At 36.9% G+C, this 26,613-nt stretch overlaps 1 long non-coding RNA gene across 1 annotated transcript; it reads right to left on the bottom strand.

The window, feature by feature from the left end:
- On the bottom strand, nucleotides 1-26,613 carry LOC109254482 (uncharacterized). Its single transcript, XR_002074821.2, has 5 exons — nucleotides 26,547-26,613; nucleotides 3,614-3,736; nucleotides 1,087-1,159; nucleotides 272-571; nucleotides 1-176 (listed from the first exon to the last, which is right to left on the bottom strand). It is a non-coding gene; the product is annotated as an uncharacterized LOC109254482 (long non-coding RNA).

Below are 26,613 nucleotides of genomic sequence, written 5' to 3'. Positions count from 1 at the left end.
GCGAGCAGGGAGGGACAGAGAGAGATAGACACACAGAATCTGAAGTAGGTTCCAGGCTCAGAGCTATCAGCACAGAGACTCACGCAGGGCTTGAACACACGAGCTATGAGATCATGACCTGAGCTGAAGTCAGAAGCTCAACTGATTGAGCCACCCAGGCACTCTTATTCTTCCTTCTGTAAAAGAAGAAGGCAAAAGCAACTTCTTGTAAAAGAGAATGCAAGGAATGGACAATATAAAAGCCTAGAATTTTGGCCTTTTGGGTACTCACTTGGAGAAAGTGATTCTCTTGCGCCAGGGTTTTGTTTTGCTATTTGTTTCTTGCAGGGTTGATGAAATGCATCTTCATCTAGCCGCTGTTCTTCTGGGATGGAGAACTTTAAATACATAGCCTTCTGGAGGGGCTGGCTTCTGCACAGAAGTCAGAATGTGGCATTGGCATGGGGGCCTGAGCTGTGGGCTGCAGAGCTCTCCAAGGCAAAGTGTGCAGGGCATAGCACCCTCAGGCAGGACAGGCCCGCCACCAGTTCAGAGAGGGTGCATCCACGGCAGCTTTCTGTGCAAACACTACCTGAAGTGGGAAGGAGAAAGGGAAAGGATCAAGAAGGGTTTTCCAATGTGGAAGTAAGAAAGTATCCCAGTCGACCACCATGTGCCGTAGTTAGCAGTTAGTATGTTCTCTGGGCTCTGCAGCCCTCTAACTGGCTCTGCTAAGATGTGGCAGGAATGGCCTTGTCCCCTCAGTAGTATTTCACGTCTCTGGGAGGTGGCCAGTTATCACAGCCCTTTGGTTGGAGCCAAGAAGGCACTTGTTTCAAGCTGCTGATTTCATGTGCTTTTTCACTGAAGTCTTTACACGGGATTTGAAGGAGCAGAGATAATAGTGGAGGGAGGCCTTCCTTCTGATGAGCTTGAAACCAGATTTTGGGGGGGTGGGGTCAAGAGGTAAGCTTGTAGGGGAAGAGACTAAACAACACACATGTTGTGTCTATTCAGAATAAGAAATATGGGAGAGGGGGGTACAATCTAGGATTGTCTTTTCTTTGACAGTCACAGAACTTAGACACAACTTTTCTCATCGCGTACCAAAAACCTTGAGAAGTGTGGGAAGGACATCTCAAATGAATCCAAGAGATTCATCCAGGGAGAGAAAGACTTCCTGAAAAGGAAAAAATATATATTTTTAAAAAATCAAATGAAATTTAAGGCCAAGGGTACCTGCCATTTTTGCCACCATGAGACTTCTAGAAATTACTCTTTTAATATAGTTTTGCTTTTTCTGACAGAAGAAAATAGTTCTCAGTCTGCTTCATGCTTAAATTCTTTATTATTCTTAATGCTATGACATAGTTTTCCATATATCAGTGAAATGTTTATGGTAACTTTCCTGAAGGACAGATTAAAAGCTAACAAGTTGAGGAATTCAGTGTTTTGTAGATTTGTCTTTCACATATAGGGTGAATATTATCTTTTTCTCTGATGCTTGAACTCTTTCTTGGTGTAAGTTATTCTTCCTTGGAGGACCAGTACTGCCCTTTGAGACCTTTGAGAATTGTTCAGTGTATTAGTAATGTGTGTGATCTGATCAACTTACATTTTAACTACTTTATGCCCCCAGCTAATTTTTCCCTTATCACTTATGCTTTAGTGAAATAGACACGGCACAGAGTAAGTGAGAAATGTTTGCGAATGAATTATTTTTAACTGGAGAGTAGAATGTTTATGATACTTTTAATGATGAACACATTAAATTGATAAGCATTCTTAAAGAAATATCTCCAAGTCAGTTTGAGGGGTTCGTACTGAACAGGCAAAGTTCTTCGACTAGAATTTTCCCTTAGGAGAGGAACATACTCTCTGTACATATAAAAAGTATAGTAAGCCATCCTGATGGCACTCCTGCATGAATTGTGGGTTTGTCCTAACAGTGAGCATTTTCACTGTTTCTGTGTCAGTTGTCACTAATCAGTTATGCATCTGATGTGCAGATCCATCAGGGAATAGAATTTAAGTCATTTTGGCTTTAGCACATATGATATGCTTGTACAGGAGTTTACCAAAGCCCCTTCTGATACATTTTCAGAAGGGGATGTGCATATGTTATGGTACCTCTACAGCAGCAGTGACTGAACTAGCTGACAAGTGACAGGAGGTTTTCTCCCCTCTTTGGTATTTCATGAAAGTGTGCACAAATCATAACAAGTTGCCTCTCTTTCATAAGACAGGGAACATTTCCCTTAAAGCGCACATGGCTATATGGTGTGTTTGTGTACATGAAAATTCATGCTGCTATCAATTTTAATTTTGCCATTTTTGTTGTTTTTAAATTATAGGTTTGAGGTTTTTGAAGAGGCATAAATAATTGCTTTAAATTTCATCTTGACTGATTTTTTTTTTTAAAAACTGTATCAAATTCTTAGTGAAAAAGTTAAGTTCCTTACTGTTGGGAGAAACTATGGCGTATGGGTGACCCATTTCTCCTGGGCTGTTGTTCTCTGCATTTGTCGAGAAAACTTGGTAAGTAGTAAGCACCTACTGTATGCCAGGAAGTCCTTATGCTAGATGATGCGTAGCAGGTGGTTCACAACATCTACCTGCCTTCTGACCCATGCTTCAAAGCAGTGTTAACAATGACAACACTAAACATGGGAGCCTTTGCTTTGCAATTTCTTAATTAGGTACTAAGCTCTGTGATAACTGTTATAGGTGTATCTTGACTGAAGGCAATTAAGGGGGGCTGGTGGAGTGGAGAGGAAGTGTGCTTCAGCATCAGCACGATCTGGGTTCAAATCCAGCCTTTAGCACTTACAAGCTGTAGTTTTGCCTAGGCCTCAGGATCCTTGTCTCTCAAACAGGGATGCTATGGTGAGAGATCAATGTGTAAATCATTTATTCTATCACTTGACACACAATGGTTGCTTAATACATTTCGTTCCTTTGAGTTCCCTTTTTCGTTGTGATCGCAGAATAGTAAGAGACCCTATATAATCTTTCTCCAATCTGTTTTTTTTTAAAGGTTAACTAAGATCATTAGTGAATAGGTTTTTGGACCCACAGAAGCTGACTGTCTGGCTGTGACATCTAAGAGGAGTGCCAGTAAAATGATCTATTCCAAATAGCTAGTATGTATATACATATATATGTGTGGGGTTTTTTTTTTGTCAGCAAATGTATTCTTTTTAAATTACTCAACCTTTCTATAATTATCTGAGACAGTGAGATGTACCCAAAGCACTTGAATGGTAGCTTCCGACTGCCATGGATTTTCCCTTAATGGAGAGAGACTCATTTAAACCCAGGGAATTCAAGGGACAGATGGAGTGGAGGCCAAGGGGAGAATTTGCCATGAGCCCATTAATAATCCATTAATAATCTCATGGCCCTGAGTTAGAGGTTTTGTTATTTTTTTTCTAAAGAAAAGCCTGCTTGTACCTGCATCTGAACTACATAGTATGTTATGATTTTCTGTCATAAAGAAAATGGGAGCAGCATTACCAGACCTACCAAAAGTGCTTATTTAGACTTCAGCGTCTCTACTGTGAACTCACGCACAATTGGTATTAATGGTTAGTATTTCCTCTCTCTTCCCCTTCATACCTGCCCTGTTGCTTACCTCACTCTTCTCTGGGAGGATGAGGAGTGTGAATCCGAGCTTTTGAGATCTTGAGGAAGCATCTTCCTTTTTCTTTACATATGAAGTGGCTTCTTTTTCTGTTTATATCTTCATGTGAACATTCTGGATGGTAAGAATGACAGATTATTGGCTCAGTCACAATTTGCCTTACACATACCCTCACTGCCAATTTTATTAAAAAAAAAGATGTCTTCCTTTATGGAAGAAATAAGCTTATCTTGGTTGTGGCTTAAAAAAATCACCCAAAAACTGCTCCATGAACCAAAATCTTCCATAAAAGCAAATACACCTGATTTCTATTGTGAGCCCCCAACACGGGGGTCTCATTTAACCCAGCTTCTTGTCCTACCCTCTCATGTTGGTAATCATTTCAGGATGGTCTCTAACCTAATGAGAGAGAGATCTTTTGTGACAAAATAATGATAAAGGTAATGATAATAATAATAATATCATCTTACAAGGGTGCTTTCCTTCCTTCTTCCAGACTGAGCGATGAGACCGTAACAATGTTAGACAAGGAGATAATACTGCACACTTAATGTGGCCATGCATTATTTCATCCTCAACAGGCTTAATTAACATAAACTTGTCCAACCTTCTTTTTGCAATGACTCTGAATGAGAACGATGAATAATTTGCCAAGACCCCAGAGGAGAAGACAGTGGGAAAATAAAGAATTTTAATTCAGGTGGTTTGGTCTCATTCTTGTGCTTATTTAATGAAACTCTATCGGGAAGCTTCTTTATACCACAAAATACAATTGAAAAACGAAGAAATGTTAATTAAATTTCTGTATTATTTAAACAGTTTTATGGAGAACACCAAATAACTAGCTTATTCATGATTAGGAGTAAGGGGGATGGGGTGAATCATAATTAGTTATTTTGTGGTATGTCTATCTTCTTCGGAGGTTAATTTGATTTAGATAGGAAGATGATGTTAACACTCTTTAGTAGATTTCAGATTCCCTGGGGTAGCTTTTACTTTATAACCCTATTGTGCACTTAATATGACTTTTGTCATGGTGTCAGTGTGTAATCCCTTAACAGACTGCGGCGTTTAAGTAAACAGCAGTGATTCTGTTTTACAGTATGATTTAGGGCCTTAATCTGGTTCTTTTGAATCGATGCAGAAATTTGAACCAAAATTTTCATTCTCAAAGTTTTCAAGACATCTTTATTTTCCAGAGATGATCATCTTGTAAATGATAATAAAGAGAGGAAAAGATATTTAAAAGATATTATTTGGCTTGTATTACATTAAAGGAAGGACATTTGAGATTATGGCATTTGTAGAGCTTGTTTTCCTACAGCTTTAGGCCTTGCTTTGTTAGGTACGGTAGGAACGGGGTAAGAGGGTGTTCATGATGAGAGGCGCGCTGAGTTTATTTAGATGGCAGCCATCGTACATGCATTGTAAATTACTTTTTTCATCTGAGGTGTGCACTGAGAAGTTAATATACTGCTGTAATACAAATAATGTTAAAACTATGATATCATTGGAGATTTATATGGTTTACTTATACAACGCGATGGGATATTTTGGAGGACACACCATGCAATATCATGGGCTGACTGATGCATTAGAAGGACAACAGAGGATCTGTAAAAACATATTTTTCTGCTCAAGGCTATAAAGCATGGCAAGTGTAGAGTACTTGGTTCTGGTGGGTGGTGGGTTTCTTTAAGGCCCTAAAACCTTTAAGAGGTTTGAGAGTGATGATGTCATTAATTAATAACTGACTGCATGCTAATCAATACAGTAGGTACACACTGTAATGGCTTATAAGCATGATGGCTTTTTAATGGCTCATGTATAAATGTTAATTGATTTAAAACAAAGGGAAATTTTTGTTATTGGGTCAATAGTTTATGGATTATGACTACCTTTTAGTTTGAGATTGCTAATGAATGTTCCTTCCTCATCCCTGACTCCCCTCCCCACCTTGTTCCTCTATGGTTTTTAATCAGAAATGCCTGTAAACAAGGTAGATCAGACCAATTATTGGGACTGGAATCCAATAACACTTGTAAAGGCCCAAAGGCTTCTATCAGGTGTTCCACTGGGGCTTCACAATATGTATCCTATAACATGGAATGTATATGACCCTGTGCAAAGTGCTGTGTTCACTTCTTTTATAACATATTTTACACAAGATATATATGTCATATAAATATGAAACCCTTGATATATTGTCAAGGATTTTGTACTTGAATTTTCTTATACTTAGTGTATAGAGTTAAAGAGATATCATAAGTGACCTAAAAGAGAAGGGTATGGTATTTGTTCCAACATGTAAATTAAGAATCAGAACAGATTTAACATCAGAAACAAGAATTGGCACAGAGAATTTTACCTGGGAGACTCTCATTGGCAAGCATGGGGCTGTTTGCAACAGACATATGAAGACTTAGGAGTTGCTTGTCGTGATACGGCTTTGTGCTTAATAGAAAAGGGGTATGCAGTTAATTCTTTATCATTTCAGACAGCAGTTATGGCTTCGTCTCCTCCTTCAACTGCCATGTGAGCATTTTTTCCCCGTTTTATTGCTCCATTCTTGGAGGTCTGTTTTGGAATGGTGCCAGTTATCTTTTTTCATTTAGGCAAAGTTTACATCGAAATGCTGATTTTATACATGAGGAAACTGGTGGCTTTTGAATAGTATCCCTGTCATCTTCCATATGGATGTGCACAAAGTTGAAAAAGGCAAATAGTATTAGAATGTTATGTGAGAAACAGCAGTCCTCTGCCTTCAGTCTTCAGCCTCTGACTTCTTGCGGTTCTCATTCTTCAAAAGAGCACGGTCAACTCTCCTAGCTGACTTGTCTTTTTTTCCTGGTGTTTATTTCCATGTGTAAAAAACTTCTATTACAGAGTCCTTATTTTCCAGTTTTGAATATTATCTACTAATTTCTTTGTATGAAAGATAGGAATTTAGCACCTTTACATCCTCCCCTACCAACAGTACCCTTGCCAAGACCTTCTTAGATTTAGTGTTTACATTTTTGTCTGTATTATTAATCCATACCCTTTTTTTCATTTTAGACAGAGAGAGAGAGAGAGAGAGAGAGAGAGAGAGAGAGAGAGAGAGAGAGCTGGTGAGAGGGGAAGAGGGAGAAAGAGACAGAAAATCTTAAGCAGGCTCCATACTCAGCGTGGAGCTCCCATGAAATATGAGATCATGATCTGAGCTGAAATCAAGAGTTGGACGGACGCTCAACCGACTGAGCCACCCAGACACCCCATACCCAAATTTTAATAAGTATAAATCTCCTATTACTGTGTTCATATACCTCAGATAATCATTCCAAGAACGGTAGGAAAAGCAAGACAGGGAGTCTCTTTTCATAGGTTGCTGTGTGTGTGTGTGTGTGTGTGTGTGTGTGTGTGTGTGTGTGTATGGTGGGCACTAATCTTAAAGGACAAACAGAAGAAGAGGGCTAGTGGAAGGGGCTGAGGAGGAATGGATGTAGGAGGAAAACCAGGAGAAAATGGAAGACAATGGAAAGAGTGTCAGGAAGAAGGAGAGGGTAAAAAAAAAAATGTCAAAAGCCAAAGAGAAATAACATAAGAGGAAGACTAAAAGGCCTCTAGTGGTGGCTGCCAGAGTATTGGGGTCCAAGTCCTCAATGCAATGGGAAATAACAAGTAACTTTGACTTGAGGAGCTTGGTTCTGAAGTAAAGGAGAGAGAAGGCAGTTAAGAGATGTGGCTAAAAAATTAAGTTCAGGTTTTTTGTTTGTTTTTGAGACAAGAAAGACTTTAGCATGTTTCTAGGTGAAGATGTAAATTGAAAATCTGCATGTGACCAGCAATCTTTTCCAATCATCTCTTCAACAATTGTATTATAACTTAATGATAATATTTTCCTATATATTGTACCATACAATGATTAAATGACTGTTAAAAGAGTTATCTTACTTTGACTATACACATACATATACATGTTGGAAACTGGCAGTTTAGAGGAGGAAATGCCCAATTTACAGATTCTAGCCAAGACACAAACATGCGCCCTACTCCTAGTCCAGAGCCCTTGCTACCTTTTGCAGTTGCCCTTTGAATTTCCCTTTGCTTCTTGGTTGATCTTTGCTGTTAAGAAACTCCTCTATTCTTACTTTTTTTTTGGCCAGGCTTATTTGTCCATCTGCCTGCTGCTATCATTTCCTTCAAATCCACAGCTATATCATGTGTTGACTAACTTCATTACACCATAAAGCTGCTCTTACTATCCACATCATACACAGATCCAGACATTTTGCAATGGAAAGAGATTCCCTCCAGTCTAGTAACCTATTTTGAGGACGTATTTTTGTATGACTGTCACTAGGAACACCATTATCTTAAACAACATGTGGACTTAGAGCCATACATCAGGATAGATAACAAAACCATTTTATGTAACTGGAGTTTAACTTGGATATTAATGATCTTTTGGTGTCAGACTCTACCTGCAAATCTCACTAGGGGTGTGTATACTTCTCATTTCACTTTTTTAAATAACTTTGATCAACCAGAGCTCCAAAGATTGGTTTATTAAATGGGTAGCAAAAGTAAGTGATGGTTTTCAGGTCTGCATTGTCATTGAGAATGTTTGGCTCTGTGCAGGTTTCCTGGGTGAGGGTAATACATTCCTCAATAATTTACTCGTTCAGTCAATCTACAAAAAATTCTTCGGGGTCTACTATTTTTCAAGTACTATGCCAGATGCATCGTGCTTTCAAGGGTTGGAGGTGGTCTCAGTTTTGTAAGAGACAGATGAATCAACATATTATTAGAATATCATATAATAAAGAGCAGGTTGATTTCACTGTGAATAATGGGGTATTCTCTGGAATTCATCTTGTTGGAGAATCCATTCAAAATATGCTTTCTGGAGATAGTGGCACTCGAACTTAGAGGATGAGTAAGAAGGAGAGCGACAGGGCAAAGAAGGCTGCCAGGCAGAAGGAAAAATGTGTGCAAAGGCATAGAGGCATGAGCAAGCAGAGGACCTGGTGCATCATAGGAAGAGTGAGCATGTAATATGTTTGGAGTTAAGGGTACATGTGGAAACGTTGGCAAGTGGTAGTGCTGGGGCGGTGAGTGGTATCCAGATTCTCAAAGGCCTTGTTTTTAAGGATTTTAGAAATATTTTGGGAATTCACAGATGGTTTTCGAGCATAAGAGTCATGTAATGCAATCAGTCTTTTAGGAATACCAACACTGAATTAGAAGGGTGACTGGGGTCATGAGACCAGAAAACCAGGTGAGAGACTCTGCCCTGAGCTAAGATTATGGATGTGGATGCTGGGAGGGGAGATAAGAAAGACAATTAGATTGAGATTGAATCACCTGAGCTTCATGATCAATTTGGTGTAACGTGGAGGAGAAGCCTTGTGAATGGTCACACTGGCTTCTCAGTAATTCCTATTGTGAATTCCTAGAGCTAATGGTGCTGGGATGTGCTTTGGGGTAACCTGAATAGCTGGTTTATACATATGGAAGGATTCAAGAATTTCTGAATGACAGTGTCCAGTTGCATGACAGTGTTCAGTTAACGACAGTGTCCAGCTAAAATTTCTTAATGATAGTATATGCAAAATTTCCAAATGACTATGAGTGTTATTAAATCACATCTTTAGCACTGCTGGGTACCTAGATTAAAAAATCCTAGGCCTCCATTTATATTCTATGACCAGTGATTAACCATATGCAAATAATTTTTTTTTATGTATCCATTGAACTTTATTCCTTCTTTTTAAAATTTATTTATTTATTTATTTTGAGAGAGAGAGAGCACATGAGCGGGGGAGAGGGGCAAGGTGGGGGGGGGGAAGAGAGAGAGGGGGAGAGAGAGAGAGAGAGAGAGAGAGAGAGAGAGAGAATCTCAAGCAGGCTTCATGCTCAGTGTGAAGCCTAATGTGGGGCTCAATCTCATGACCATGAGATCATGGCCTGAGTTGAAATCAAGAGTCAGATGCTTAACCAGCTGAGCCACCCAGCACCCCAACCTTTATACTTTCTAATGTTATTTTTTAAGGTTTTTTTTTTAATTTTGATAATATATCAAACTAACCATATACAAATGTTAATGCAATTCTGAAATGAATTTTCTTATGATTCTGTCTGGAGAAACAGCGCTTTAAATTCTCAAGGACACTTCTCCCCATGTTACAGAAAGTGTATGAAGTTGAGATAAATGCCAGACATTGCCTTTCTTTTTCCAGGCATTATATTTGATCCTAGAAATTTGCAAGTTTTCATAAGTTCTGACAATGTGATTATTTCAAACTCACCAAAAAAGCCAAAGAACCTCACATTTTTGACAATAGCCAATTGACTTTGGCATCCTGAAAACTGAACCAGACAGTTATATTTAGTCTTTGGCTTTGAGAATAGAATAGCTTTTAAATTTTTTAGAGGGGAAAATATTTACCTTTTTTGTTTGTAAACATCATAAATTCTCATTGCAAACAATAGAGAAACAAAAGAGAAATGTATAAAATAGAAATCGAAAGTGCTGTACAATCTACCATAGTTCTATCACTAGAAACAATGGTTAAAGTTTAGGGTGTATCTTACAGATATTTTTGCATATATTTTTTAATGCTATCACATTATGCATACTTTTCTGTAATCTTCCTTTCTCAATTAGCAATGTCATGAATATGTTTCTATGTAAGTTTATAAGTAACTATCCTTTTTAATTTTATTTTATCTTATTTTTTTTATTTAGGCTCTATGCCCAGTGTGTAGCCGAACATGGTGCTTGAACTCATGACCCTAAGATCAAGACTGGGCTCAGAACAAGAGTCAGATGCCTAATCAACTGAGCCACCAGGTACCCCATAAGAAGCTATCCTTTAATTGTGTTTTTATTTTACATATGTATAATTTCTTCACCTAGTTCCTTCTTGGTTTTTTCCCCTAAATTTTCAACTAACAGTGTTGCTATGAGTGTCCTTGTACTTAATAATTTATTATTTTTTCTGTTCCTTCATTTGAATACATTTCTAAAGTAGAACTATTGAGTCAAAGGTTACATATATTTTATTTTAAGTTTTGGTAAGTATTTTCAAATTAACACCTTAAATTGTACTCATGCTGTTACCTACCTTGGTATAATCAACTTTTGATTTTTCTTTATAATGTAGGAAAAACAAAACAGAACAAAACTTATAACTCTTTTAATTTGGATATCCTTTCTCTTTAATGATGCTGTTTATCTGATGTTTATTGTTCTTTTTCATCTTCTCTTACTTGTGAAAGTTATTTGCCAAATTTTCTGTAGTGTTATCTACATATGATAGTATGTGGTGTTATCTACATATCTAACATATGAAAAGCTCTTCACATGTTAAAGTCAAACTTTTTCTTACAACTTGTGATTTGGAGATTTGATAAGACAGGCTTCCCCTTCCTCAAGATTATAAGTAGGGTAAATTTTAATGAAAACAAAAAAAAACCTAGAGATAAGGATCCAGTGAAAAATTAAAAAATAATTACGGAGTTTATTAATGGGAAACAGGCAACTGGAAAAGACTGTGAGATGGTCTTTAATAAAAGGAGAAACTTGTTTAATTTCACAATAAAATGGAAATAAGGACTAGGATACAAATTGTGTGAGAGTAGGGGAATCTGTTTTATTCACGGCTGTGTCCCCTATAGCAATGCTTGGCACACAGAAGTTGCTTAATAATTTTTTGGAATTAATTAAGGAATGCATGCATCTAAGCTGACATGAATACATCATGAAAACTTGAATTGGGGATATCTACAAATCAATATTATTTCTATAAACACTGAGAAGAGAGAGAACACCATTACAATGTCAACTTTCACTATCATTGGGAAACTGGTAATTTAAGCTTTAAAACTCATTTGTTTATTGAGACTTTTTTTCTTGGCTCAAGGTCCCAAATTTTACTAATGTCTGTTAATACATTAAATTTGTGTCCTTTATAAACTATAGTTTTAGTCTTTGAGTAATATAACCCTAAGGAACATAAGAGAATTAAAAAAGAATCAGCACTGCATTACAAGTGGGCTGGCAAGTTAAAAGTGGGCTGACATTAGAATATTCATTATTTCATGATTTACCCTCAAATGAATGACAAAAGACATTTTGGAATCTTTTTCATTTGGGATTCTTAAGCAAATCCCAACGTCTGACAAAAATGTAAACTGTACTGGGAAAAGTGTAAGAGATAATCTAAAGAATTAACCTCCATTAAAAAAAAAACAGAATGACTTAATGTTTTCATTGGAACCAGTTGTTTGATTGTTTTAAGGTTAAGCTAGTAAACATAAACTTATGCCTAAATTCTGAGTTCCAATTTATGGGATAATACAATAACATTCCCCTTTTTTGTTGTAATTGAGATATTTTCTTGGATGATTTAAAAATAGATTTTTATAAGTTGTGTTCTCTAGCATTTTTTTCCCTGAAAGAATAATTCTTTTTTATTAGTGTAATAGCTAATTTTAATTCTATGTCACACAAACCCCCTTAACTTTATATGGTATTTTATATAGTAATGTTTATTTCCTATACAAACTCTCTAGAATGTTTTATCTGTTTTATATCCCATTGAATTCTCCCTGAAACTGCACTAGTTTACAATAATTTTATTACTTTATTAATTAAACGTTTTCCAACAAGCTAGCTATGGCATTTCTTATCATCAAGGGTTCCATTAGTTTTTAATGGTGTGAGACAAAATTACCATTTACCCACATGCAATTTAAGAAGCATCATTAACACAGGAAAAGCACCAGGTGGGATTTCTAATAGTTACTGTTTCTCATTTTTGTTTTTATTTAAAAGGAATAACTGGTTTTGAGATTTTTTTTTTTTTTTGCTGCTATATTGCCAAATCTTCACTTGGATTTTATGATCGAGATAATTTAAAATAATGTTCTTCTATCTCCTTAGGCACTACTCAACAGTATTTCTCTTATGTGCACACAGCTCCAGTCTAGCACTTTTCCCAAACAGTCGAGTGACTGGTCGGTGCAGACAACAGAACAAAGAGAGTCCTACGTGGGCTCAAGCAGAGTGTGTGGCCAAGGGCTTGGGCAGTGGCAGTGGAGTGGCCATAGACTGCTCCTATCAGAGAAGCAGGAGGATTGGGACTGGGAAGATCCAGGGGTCCTGAAAAACCAGAAGAAATTCTAGGACTCTTGCAAGGTGGACACTCATTCCCCGCTCCCACCCCCCACTCCCCTGGAGAGGGTATATGAACTCTTGAGAAGCAGTCACATGACATATGGTAGGTAATGCTTGCCCTCTTGGAGGTGGAAAGTACCAATTTCTAGAAAATAAATGTGAGAGAACGAGTCAGGATTACTCAGGCACTGAAGTTTGTAATAGCACAGATACTTTCAAAAGATTGTGAAAATACAGCTATCTTGCAATTCAGTGTATTGTAAAGCATATAGAACATGTTACAGATCCCTTTTACCTATAAACCTCTAATTCTATTTAGGGTTCTTCATTTTGAACTAATTCTAATTAGAATTAGATGTTTATTTATTCAAGTCTTTGGCAAAATGCTTGTCAGCTACTAACAAAAGGCAAAAAAAAAAAAAAAAAAACCAAAAAACAAAAACCCTCCCAGATATACAAAAAGAAGTGATATGAAGCTAGTTTGGGTGATCATTTCAGATTTTGCTTTTGTTGGATAGTTACTGTTCTAGGATATAAAAGAATTAGAATAGTAGAGGAAAATCACAGTTCCACAAAGTCAGGGTTTGGGCAAGATCTAAAGTCTTTGACGCAAAATAGACAAAATTTAGTGAAATTGACCAGTATTCCAAGATATTTTTCATCAAGGAATGGAATGTAGTCAAGAACAGTGTACTTGCTTGATTCAGGAAAGACAAATTAAAATATCTTTAATCATCTCCTAAAAAAATGTTTTATAAATCATTACCTGAATAATCTGTTGAAAAATGAAGACATCTCTTGGCTTGATACCCAGTCTGTATTGTATGTCCTTTCTTTCAAGTGATTTGTAGATGAATATTTTGAGCATTAGCACATTGTAGGGGTATGCAGTTTTTTTATAGAGTGGTCTTCTCTGGGAGATTTTTATAAAAGTACTAAATGTAATTTGATACTTATTGATCGCTTATAGGTTTATCATATGATATATATTGATTAGCCCACTACACTGCATGACAAATTTTTGTTTCATTGCAAAGAAAATTGCTGTAATAGAGGAGTTTTAAGAAAAAAAGGGGAGAGAAAAAATACGAGTGAAGCAAACTCTTCTACATGTGGAAGTTTTGACACCTAAGGAGAAATAGTTTATTTCCTAAGATTAACATATTTTCTATTAAGCCAATTCTACACCTACTGCTTATATCAATCTATATGTTTAGTTAATTCCCCAGTAAATATGTGCCTAGACACAGAAAATACTTAGACTTATTGACAGTATTGTATAGGTGGCATTTTTTTTTTCTGCACAATGATCGTGTGCTAGATGGATCTTCTGTTAGTATATCAATTCTATATTTGTGTTGCCTACAAAAGAGAAAAATCAGCAAAGTTATTGATGAGCTTCTGTGTTGCGTTTTCTCCTCTAGAGTAGCAGAGTAGTATTCCTCCATTTTTAACTTGACCTAAATCAGTTATTAAATTTTAAGCAAGTCACTCTATCACTTTGAATGAGAGATGTTATTTGGATAAATTGCTTTTAGCATTGATGTATAGGAAGACTCTATAAATTCTTCTCTGGGACAATTAAATTATTACATAATTTACTGGGTAAGTTGTATTTTATTTGGGATGACACTTAATAACACTAGATTTCCCAGGATCCAGTAAAACATTTTTGGTGCTACTAGATTCCTAGCATTTGCTCTATTTCCATTCAGTGTACTTTTATTGTGCTAGAAGCTGACAGAAAATTGCTATAGCCAATCACCAAAAAGTGCTTATTTTTTTATGATGTTTTATTTTCATTGCTCGACATTAACATAATGAAACTTTAGATTTTTCTATTAAAACGATGCAGTACATGTGAAGTGTCATGATGAATGACAATTTCTTGTGATATACATTTTGGCGCTTGTAAAATAAAGATTGACATTAGAGCTTCCTGGATTGGATACTCTCCAATTTTATTTAGAGGCTATATAAAAAGCAAACACACACACACACGCACTACACACACACACATGTGTAGTGTGTGTGTGTGTGTGTGTAATATTCCTAACCAGAAGAGAGGTAATAAAAATTATTTATTGGAGCATTGCTATTTGTGTAAATGTTCTTATTTAGCATCTACTAATGTCACAGAGAGATAATTTTTTTGGAAGTAATGAGCCACCAAGAAAATTTCTTAATTTTCTTTTGTGTGGATAGCATAAAATTGGTGAACTTCAAAAAAAGAAAAACACACACACAACCAAACATTTCTTGAGTTTACCTATAGTAAGCTTTGACTGCTATTGTTTTGAATCATTTTTAGTGAAATGTCACAGAAATTAGGATACAATAATGGCAAGAGAATACATGTCATGAAAGCCTGCAATTAAAATCCAGACTGTGTGGAACACATACCACAATCAGTGACATATGCCAATGGTTCAATTCTTAGGCAATTGGATGAGGATAATTGGGTCAGAAGGAGGCTTCAACTTTTTCTATTATGCATTGCGCACTCCCCAGAGCTGGACATATTGTAGAGAAGGAAAATAGCAAAGTGCTTTAGGTGCAAAAGGTTTTGGTGTCAGATACCTTTTATTTCCTATCTTATCGCCAAGTGATCTTGGGCTAGTCACTTCATCTCTCTCAGACCTAGTTACGTTTTCTTAGATGAAAAGGAAAACAGGGTTGGATGGTTTTAAATTTTTTTTTTTTTTTTCAACGTTTTTAATTTATTTTTGGGACAGAGAGAGACAGAGCATGAACGGGGGAGGGGCAGAGAGAGAGGGAGACACAGAATCGGAAACAGGCTCCAGGCTCCGAGCCATCAGCCCAGAGCCTGACGCGGGGCTCGAACTCACAGACCGCGAGATCGTGACCTGGCTGAAGTCGGACGCTTAACCGACTGCGCCACCCAGGCGCCCCAGGGTTGGATGGTTTTAAAGTGTGGATGAGATAAAGCAGCAAAAGTTCTGACCACAATGCGTGGCACCCAGCGCTAGTCTAAAACAGTTACCATTCTACACACCATGTTTGTGTTGCTTCTACTCCCAGCAAAGACATAGTGACCCACTAGGTGGCTTGATTTGTGATATATATGCCTTTAAAAAAAAAAAAACTTGTAATGTTTATTCACTTTTCAGAGACAGAGAGAGACAGAGGGTGAGTGGGGAGGAGGGAAAGACAAAGAAGGAGCCACAGAATCTGAAGCTGGCTCCAGGCTCTGAGCTGTCAGCACAGAGCCCCATGCGGGGCTTGAACTCACAGACCACGAGATCATGACCCTAGCTGAAGGCAGAAACCCAACTGACTGAGCCACCCAGGTGCCCCTGTGATGTATATTTCTTTGTTGAATTTAATTGAATAGCGAGGATTTGGGTAATTAAAGGTACTATTCTTGGAAATAATAACTGACATTTATGAGCATTTACAATGTGCCTGGCATAGTGCTAAGCATATATCTCTTGATGTGCATAAGCATGTATGTGTGGACATATACACACAATCTCATTTTATTCTCTTCAGACGTTTATGAAGTAGGTACAACTTTAACACCATGTTAAAGAGGGGGAAATGGAGGCCAGGGAGCTTTAGTCTCTAGTCCAGAATCTCTCCCTTATTACGTGATGGCAGTGGGAGGCACATCCAGGTAGTCCCCGAGCTCACATATTTCACACTAGGAAGAAAGCTGTAGACTGAGTGTTAAATGAACACAAATACTTCATTGCAATGATGAGTCACAAGAAATGTAGAGCACTGAAAAAGAAGAACCAACAACAGAAAAAAAATAGAGAAAATGGTGCTGTGGAAAGAAAGATCATTTTCAGAGGTGAATGGACAGGAGATAGTCTCACCATTTTCAAATATATTTCCAACAGCCATAATTTAGATTTGTTGAAGTTTTCCTTCTTTGGGGCTCAGTTTTCTCAGTTGGAAACGAGCTTGTTGGAACAAAAGAACTCTAAGGTTCTTTCTCTGGTTCTAACTTACATTTTTTCATGAGTTCTAATCAGCTACAAATAACATTTCCCACTTCTCTTGTGTCAGTCAGAGGGCGTCCCACCTAATGTCTGGTCACCTCTCGTTACATTTTAGAGCTGTAAGTTGATAACTGACTCCACTACCTGTCAGTTTGCCAACATGTCAAGAGGGGTTTGTTGGCGGTACAGAGGGAAAGAAATGGGAAACATGATGACCAAGGGGCTCCCTTATTAGCGGTGGAAGCAAATATTGACATAATGTTGGCAGAATTCTCTCTCACACACAAACTCTTCTGTGAATATACAACAAAGAAATCCATGTATGTAAACAGAATGTAGTCACATTTAATATTTTAAGCCCACAATCTAACTTTTTTCCTTAAAATTTTGTTTTGTGCTGCTAGGAAATGAAGGGTGGGCTAAAACAGGGTCATTTAGCCTTATCTGAATGATTAGGTTAAGTCTCTGTCCAGAAGAAGTATGGTCATCAAAATCTTGTTCGTTGAGGCTATTATTTAAGCCTTAACAGTCTTAGACAGAAGCATTTTGTTTTGCGTGCCCTAGTGGTGCGATATGAGGTGGAGACACAGCGAGCGATGAACTGTGTGAACATGGTGCTTGGAGGTAAAGCAAGAGGTCCCAGGTATCCTGAGTGAGGCATCTGACAGGTAGGTGATGCAGTTGAGTGGATCAAGGATCAGACAGCTGGGATTCCAGGTCTGACAACCGCCCTCAGTAGCATTGATAAGCTACAGTGCCCTGCTCCCAGCAAGGTGATAATTCCTGACACGTGCTATGGAAGTACCATGCCTTATCACGCTGTCCTGAAGAGTGAAATGATGTCATGGAAGCACTTTATAAGCAATAAATCACAGACATGAAATAGTTCTGTGACTAACTTCATTGTGAGAGGGTTTAGTTGAAGGCACTCTTACACAATGACAGCAGCATTGCCAAAATAAAATCTGCATTAAAGGAGGGTAAGTGTTCGCAGAGATCCATGGACATAAATAACAAAACAAGTAGTCAGGGTGTACCAGAATTTAAGTGCTAGAAAGGTTATGTGGTATTCAAGAGGAAAGTTAGCAATGAAGTCAGCCAAGGTCAATTTCTGTATCTACTAAGTTATCTTAACATTTTAATAGCTTGGAACTGTGAAGAATGAGCTGGTTAATGGAATTTTGGAAAACAGAAACTTAGAACACATAATTATACCAGAAAATGCTCCACATTTTAAATACCTGAAATTTTAAATGCATGCTTAAAACCAGGTACTTATCCAAATTGCCATAAATATTGCTTTATGGTAGAAATAACCCTAGAAAATTCTGGTGTCTTCTTTGTATCTTGAATGACTGTCCTAAGTACACAAATAAAAGTCAGGTGCATCTCAATGGTGAACATTACTGCTCAAGTACCTTAGATAATATTAATCAAAGTGTCAAAATAACTTTATAGAAGGATTTTTCAGCCTCGCCACCGTCAGTATTTTGGATCACATACTTCTTTGTTGTGGGGGGCCACCCTGTGTCTTGTGGGATGTTGGTTAAGCATCTCTGGCCTCTGCTCATTAGATGCCAGTAGCACCTTTCAGTTGTGATAAAAATGTCCCTTGATGTTGTCAAACATCTCCTGGGGAACAAAACTATCCTCAGTTGAGAGCCACTGCTCTGTAGTGATATGAGAGCCTTCAGCTTTCATGACTCACAATTCCAAAAATTCTGGGGTAGTAAAATTAGTTAGAGATATATTAGAGAGAATAACTGCATACATATGTAAGTGTTGTGTTACTAACATATTCCTCATGTTAACACCCTCTCTCTTCTGGTTTTGTTGTGAAGATGCATAATTCTCTTCATGGTCAGACAGTGTGTTCTGAGGGTGGGGACTAGGTTGTATTTCCAAGGATCTGTATCTTATTTTCTTCTAGCTCTGTAGTCTCTTGCATTTTCATCCACCTCCTTTGTTTCATTACTGCTCCTCAGATGACTCTCAAAGTAGACAGGAATACAGGTGTGCTTGCTTGTTCCTCTTGTCCTTGTTCCTCTAGTCCTATTATTCCCATTTAGCTCATCTTCCCCTTGCATCTGTGCCCCTTGTGTCTTAAATTTTTTTTTTTCTCTTCTTCTTCTAGGCATCTAGGTACATCTTAACATCAACTTTATCTTTTCCCCTCTTTGTTTCTTCTGCCAATCGATTAACAGGTTGTAGTACTCTTAAATCTGCAGTCTCTCTCCCAATTCTTGCTTTCAACCAACAATCTCTCTGAAATACCCACTAGCTTTTGTCACTATGTTGCATACTTGTCACTATCCTGGACAATGGTCATTATCTTCTAACATCTAGTCTTTGTCATTCATCTTCCTGCCTCCAGTCTTTCTTCAACATGTACATTTTATAGTGTTAGACTGGTGTCCCTGAAACACCCCCCTCCCAACAAACCCTTTAGAGCTCTAAGGACTAATGACTGACCCCACTTACTTCTTCAGCCCTATTTCTTTTTTTTTTAATTTTAAAAAAATGTTTATTTATTTATTATTTTAAGAGGAAGAGATAGAGAGTGAGTGGGAGGGGCAGAGAGAGAGAGGGAGACAGAGAATCCCAAGCAGGCTCCACACTATCAGTGCAGAGCCCGATATGGGGCTTGAACTCACAAACCATGAGATCATGACCTGAGCCAAAATCAAGAGTTGGATGCTTAACCAACTGAGCCACCCAGGCGCCCCCAGCCCTATTTCTTGTAACTGGAGCTAAAGATAATTTCTCCTTAACCTGTACTTCTTTAGGACTTTATCTAAGAATTTCTTTGAATTCTATCATTTTCTCTAAACCATTTTTTTCTTTTGTGTTTTGATAATTTTGATTTACATATGAGAAAAAAAACTTAAACCCCCCTTAAAGTACGAAATATATATGGGAATTGGAGAATCTAGTTCTACTTAAGTACTTTAAAGTTACTTGAAAGATTATTTTAGAGAACTACAATATGCAGATGGTTATAAAATACTTTATATAGAATTCATGCATCCCTGATGTTGATACTGTTTATTTTTCTTCTTGGAATTTAACATAGAGCAGGCCTTCTTTACCTCCTCATCTTATGGTGGGACATGAATATGTAAATTTAGTTTCTATATTAAAAAATTGTACATGAATCTTAATCTGCATTTCACTTCAATGGGTATTAAACATACTTACTTAGGAGAGGCTGACTCTACAAAGTTCAAATATGGAGGTAACACATAATTAGAGAGAGCCATGATAGTCTAGTGGCACTTACTGCCACAGCCACTGGTCCATTTATTGGAGGGGAGTGAACACTTTGAACTTGCTGTTTGTCATCAAGAATGCTCACACAGTTCCATGAGAAAAGGCTTTGGCTTGAGCCCAGGTTGGTAGTAAATATAGGCTATTACTAGTTGATGTCTGTTTGATGGTCTGTATGAAATGAGTCGGTGGTCTCAGTCCAGTTATTAGAAGACAGGTGTCTACATCTCAAAACATCATGACAATTGGCACTAATTGTTACCCCTATTGGGAGTCTCAGCAGAGAAGCAGAGCAATCAGTCAAGGGAGAGGAGAAATTATCGTTGTCCTGCCCTTCAAGAGTTTCCTTTCCAAAAGCAGATGATGGGGAATTTCCCTGTCTCAGATAAAGAAGTCTTTTGGGATATAAGCAGAAAATAATACTACTAGAAGAAGAATATTTTGAAAAGAACTAGCATTTCCAATATTGAAAGAAATTTCAGTTATTTGTCTATCATTATTCACTTATTTCCCTTTCTACTCCCACATCCCTTTATATTTTAGAACTGGACTTTTGGCCACACTTTCTCTTCCTTATCCCAGACAACTCACTCTGATATGAAAGAACAGCTGCTTGGGTATCTATTATATTCTTTTATCAGTTCAACCTCAGACTTCTTTGTGCCACTGTTTGTCTTCCTGGATTTATGATACCTTTATTTTCACGTACATAAAGCATATTGATTCAATGGCTACCCATTGATGGCTTTTCTTCCATGGCATATTTAATTCAGTTGTATTGGGATACAAGTCTCCTACACTCTGATGTTCTATTTTCTCCGCTGTTCTGAGCTCCTAAAGAGTAGGGCCCTTGTTTGGTTCATTTTAGCATCCCCCCACCCCTGCCCACACTCGGTACCCTGCAGAACACATATTGGGTACTCAGAAAGTAAATGCAACAATAAGTAAAAGAAACAATAAGTGAATGAATGAATGCATTCTTAGCCTGTTGGAGACATATATTGACATGTAGGAGTGAAATAAAGAGTAAATATGAAAGAGACAGATTTTAAGAGACAGAGTGGTAGGAATTTGTAATTCTATTCTACTTGGTGCCTTTGAAATTCTCACACTTGCATTTTGAATGGTTGCTTAGTGTTCCAATCCATGCAAGCCATCTTATACAATTGCTTTGTAATCGGTATAATTTAGCTTTGTAACAGAGAGCCTCTCTAATGTATGTTTATAAGGGGAATTTCTGTGTTCTCTGTTGCAGTTTATAGTCTCACCACTGCTAAATCCAGTGTTCTTCATTTCATGTGAATTAATAATTTAATGACTGTGATTTTGATTATCCTAACCATTGAAATTGCTTAAGACAAAGAGGAAAATTTCACAAATATGAAAAACCATGACTATATTTTGGTACTGCAAAAAAATATGTTAGAACTGTTGTACTCATATATATTAGAGCTGGGTAGATGTTCCCAAGTGTTTTGCTTTTTTCAAAATATAATTTATCACAAAAATTTTTAAAGTACTATTTTTAAATCATAAACCTAAAAATAGCTGTCAAAATGTCTAAAACAGAGAGCTTAATTTGATTCTTATTTTGATTATTTACTTGAATAAATTACTAATGTTTTAAATAGGACTATTAAATGTAGCAAATGGTGAAAATAAATTAGTATATGTTGACAAAAATATATGACACAGTACATAGGCTTAATAAAATTTTAAAATTATTTGTTAGGATTAGACTAGTAAAATGCTTTCTTCTCTGCATGTGAATTTTGAGTAGGGTAGTTTCGTACAGAATTTTATGAGAAAAAAATCTGTCACCTGAATATTGATTAGAAACAACTTCACAGATATGGTAGTTTTGTGTTGTAATTTGCAGAGATGTGTTTCCTTAGTTCAACATTATACATGTTGAAATCCAGATATACAGGTTTGTGACATAGGACCATAGACATTTGAAACCAAGGCAAATCAGTTCAGATGTTGCGATCTTTGATAGCAGAGCGAGAAACACAGATGGACCATTGCCCTCATTCATTCTTTAATTTTATAGGTAATTTAAAATATCTTCAATTACAAGCTGAATGGTACATCTTGTAAAGCAAGATTCCTACCAAGATTATAGCTTCTGCAGAGTTCACAGGCATATTAGTGCTGTCTTAGATAATTCAGAATAGTTTCAAGAAGCACAAATTTCTGCTAAGCACTTACCAAAAATTATTCTCAGTAAAGCAGATGACAGTGCAGATCCAACATAGAATTTCTATTAACAATAATCAGTTTGTCAGCTGATCAATGGGATTCACGATCTAAAGCATCTCAATATATTATGCTCTCATGCCTCTTGATATCATCCCTGAAAATCTCTTTGGATTTATTTCCTTGATGCTCATTGCAATGGTCTCTAGAAAGCAGAGTTCATAGAATGGTTTTAAATTTCATCCCTCAACTCAGTTTATGGGGCCTCACCTTCAAAGTTTTCACGTTCCCTTAAGACATCTTTGTGCTCGCCTTTCTTTTTGATGGAGTTGTAATTAGTCGTGGGGAGCAGTTGTTTCCAATTAACCAGGAGGAGGAAATCACAACTGAAGTTTTATAACAAATCATTAGGCATTCTGATATCAGACCAATATATTATAAATTTCTGTGATATAAACCTGTTATGTGTCTTAAAAATAATCCTGCTGATTCTTGTGATCATTCTATTTTTGTTTTTGTTGGGAATTTTTGAGAAGATAAATATCTTGTTTTTGAGCTGCCCAGAGGGATAGAATTTCTACCATGCATGTACAAAACATTTTGCTGTAACTCATTTATTTCACATAAACAATAAAATGCAAAACACCCATTCTAACACTGTGGCTTGCATTTAATGGTCACAGATTAATTCATTTTAAGCTAACATACTTTTATATGAAGGACATCAAAATACTCTTTTAAAAAGACAAAGAAGGTGCTTATTTTCATGAAACAAGTATCTGATTTCATCTCACAGCTGATGACTTCATCCTATACTTTTAAATAGTGATAGTGTCTGCCCCTATTACATAACTTGTAAGAGTATTACAATTACAAAAGTTTGGGATCCCAACATTTAGAATTAAAATATTTAATTTTTTTTGCATATGATTCTCTTTCTGTATGACTACTAGTCTATTGCTGATAATCAGTAAGTATACCCGAGTAGTAAAAATATGCTATAACTTATCTTTGGTGATCAGAGACTCTTTGGGAAGAAGTAAAATTAAACCTGTTATTTAGCATGAAGTAGCTTTTGATAAAATGCTGCCAGATGTATAGAGATGTTCTCTTCTTCTGTCATAGTTAAAATACACATATACACAAACAGATGCAAACTATATATTCGATATACAGCTTATGTTCAGGTCTAAAGGGTGGCCCCTCAGGCTGTAATTTAATCAGAATTAAAAAAAAATTCTGCTAAATCTGGGGAAGGAAGTGAGTTAACATTTCCCTGACCTTGGACTTCATTTCTGACTTATACAGTACAAGAAGTTAGCATTATGTAATGAAATTGTATCAGTAAATTTTTATCAGTAGGCATGTACTTTTCATGTTCAGGTTCTAAGTAAAACTTGAATGGTCTTTGGGTGAAAAGAATGGATGGATTCTGTACCATTTATAGGACACTGTAAGCTAGGTTAAACATTTCCTTTGCTATTTGGGTACAAGATTAAAAAGTCTTTTTAGGGCCCTTATAAGTGTGTGCTGTGTGCCTGGGGAAGGGGATGAATAGGAGGAGGAGGGAGTTGTCCGTCCACTATTTCTGCAGCACGCCCATCTGATTAAAAATGTATGTAGAATATCACCCGTTTTTTCGTCAGATAGATTCTCCCTTCACATGCAGCAAAAAAGTTTTCTTGGTGTCTAATCAAGCAACGCTGCTTCTTCAGATTTGAAGAACTCAGAAAGTTAGTTTTTTTTATTCTTCTTCTTCATTTAAGTATTATTTTTTAATTGCAGCGTATTAAACATAAAATCTGGTACAATCTTTAAAAATAAATAGGACCTAACTATAAATGGGCCCTGTTGTGTTTTTATCTTTGACAAGCAAGTAATTGCTTCTCAAATTTATCAGTTTGTTTATGCAAAAACCATTTACCAAGCCTAGCTCAAAAGCATCAATTTCATCATTATCATCTTATTAATTTAGCCAAGCTATAACACAGCTGATTATTCCTGAGTAATATCCTCTGCAGCACATCATGTGTGGCAAAACCATCTGTACAGTACCTATTTAATAAATAAACCCTCGGCTAAATGTCTCTGTTTATTGAGAACTAATGTTTATAGAAAATATAATGGAACTCAATAAATAACTCAGCTTCATCAACCTGCATATGAATCAGTGCGAAGAACGCTGACATCATCACCTTTCAAGTACCAGAGAAAGCAAAATTACCCAAAAGAGCTATAGAGTCAATATTAAGGCATTAAAACTGCAATGAAGGCATATTAATGCTTAAAACTTCATTGTTGGCAGTGGAATTGGCACAATGGACATATTTTATAACTCTAGGAATACTTAGGCTTTATGGCTGCTTCTTTGTTGACTGCCTTGCACTTAATGTAGTTTTCCACTTTAAATAAAAAAAACCCTCAAGATCTTTAAAAAAAAAAAAGAAGAAAATTGCTGATTCTAAGCATTCATTTTTAAAATAATGCAAACTGCTGATTCCAATTGTTCAGATTTAAGAAAAAAAAAAGCCAACTTCTTTAACTCCATGCTTCCTGAATTCGTATTAGTAGCAACTAGATATTTTGAGGCAAAAGCTTGTTTAAAAAGTCATCATTTTTTTAAAAGAGATCATTCTGAGTGATATCATTAGTACTGACAATGTGAGAATGATTAAATCATTTTGTGAAGAAAAGCCAAGTTTGCATGTTTTGGGCCATTGTTATTAATCATGTAAATAATATGCATGTTCCAAATTTAAGGGTGCACAATTGTTTAACGTATACATATTGGCTCTCATCACTAGGATATTAACAAAATTTAAATTAGTAAGTCGAAGTTTTATACTAGTACAAATCCAATGAAGCAAAGTAGATTGTTTTAAAATAGATCAAGAAAATGGGTTCATTTCTTATAACTTGTATTAAAAGTCTGTCTGTCCACACTTGGCTTTCCAAAAACAAAGTTTCATTGAAAAGAGAAACAGAACAAAACAAACCAGTCTTTATTCATATCTAAGGAATGACCTTTATTAATCTTTGAATGCAGGTCTACTTTTGAGCATCAGTGTGGTTCACGTCCATGTTGAAGACTCCTTGTCATGAAGCTTAAACCTTCCCTTCTTCCTGTGCCCGTAGGACTTCTGGTTTTTACCAAGGCTCAACCCTGATGTAATTTACAAGCAATGGAGATGGCAGGCACTGGCCTGTGGCTGTGGGCAACATTGGCTCCTTCTCCAGACCTTGCTTCTACAGCTGTTCATGCAGCACTGAGACCCACCTGGTATACTCTTTTCTAGTGATGACTTGTGTGTTCACACTTTGATGTTTCCCATGGCTGAGAGATCTTTGTAAAGTTCAAATATCAAGGGCAGAGAGATGCTGATATCCCTTTCAGCTGTCAATCTAAAAGCTGAGTGTGTTTTGTTTTGTTTTGCTGTTGTCGTCCAAACATTTATTTATGAGTTTCACCAGAGAAGGAGGCCAAAGTGTGATACCTCAAGAAGGGGTAAGATCCCATATGTAATTCACAGACGTCAGCTTTCCTTCCTAGATGTGGGTTCCATTATTCTAGATGTACACATTTTTCTCTTTTTTTTTAGATTTCAGTTTATGCAGTGGGCTCTGTGGTTTGCACAGAGACTACCCATTCCCCAAACCTAGGAGGGTTCAGGGGTAATCCTAACAGAATCACTGTACCTCCTAAATTAGGCAAATGCCTCAAACAAAATGAATACCACATCAAAAGGACAGAAAGATAGTGAAATAGTGCCAGTAATTGCCTTGTGGGGCAACCCAGCTTAAACAACTTAAAGCTTGCAAACACTGCACCCACACTACCCAGAAGAATACTTTTGTTCCAGGGTTTAAATTGCAAGCTAGGGAGCCAACAAATCTAAAACCCTTCTGTTTGGGAGCCAGAGCACGCAGTGTGCCTCTGACATATGCCTATAAGTAAAGCTACATCTGGCACATCAGCAGTTTTGAATAGCTTGGGTTTGGTGACCAGAGTCAACTTCCCACGTATTCTGTCACAACCAGGCCCAGATCAGCAAAAAGGCTGTTGGATTGGCTAACTAATTATATCTACTTTAAGATGACCTGTGGTTTAAAACAGCAAAAATAGAGGAATGCCAGCAAACAAACTGCATCCCATCAAGTGGCTAACACCCAGGAGACTCCTGAGATTAGGCCAAGTAAATTTTTATCTGTTTGTTCTGAGTCTGATTCAGTGTCTAGCCCTCCATTGTATAATCCATAAAGTCACTTTCATTCCATTTTAAGAAATCAATTTTAGATATTTCTGATGAGGGGTGATGTCAGGCCTTACCATTTTGAGGCAGGAAATCAAAATACCAATTCCAATCAACCATCCCGCAATGGGTAACAACAAGCCT

Source organism: Panthera pardus, unplaced genomic scaffold (genome assembly GCF_024362965.1).
Source record: "Panthera pardus isolate Hobbes unplaced genomic scaffold, ASM2436296v1 HiC_scaffold_10, whole genome shotgun sequence".
In the NCBI taxonomy this organism is placed as follows: Eukaryota; Metazoa; Chordata; class Mammalia; order Carnivora; family Felidae; genus Panthera; species Panthera pardus.
Note: the sequence above shows the minus strand (reverse complement) of the source record. Positions and strands in the feature narration are given on the sequence as shown.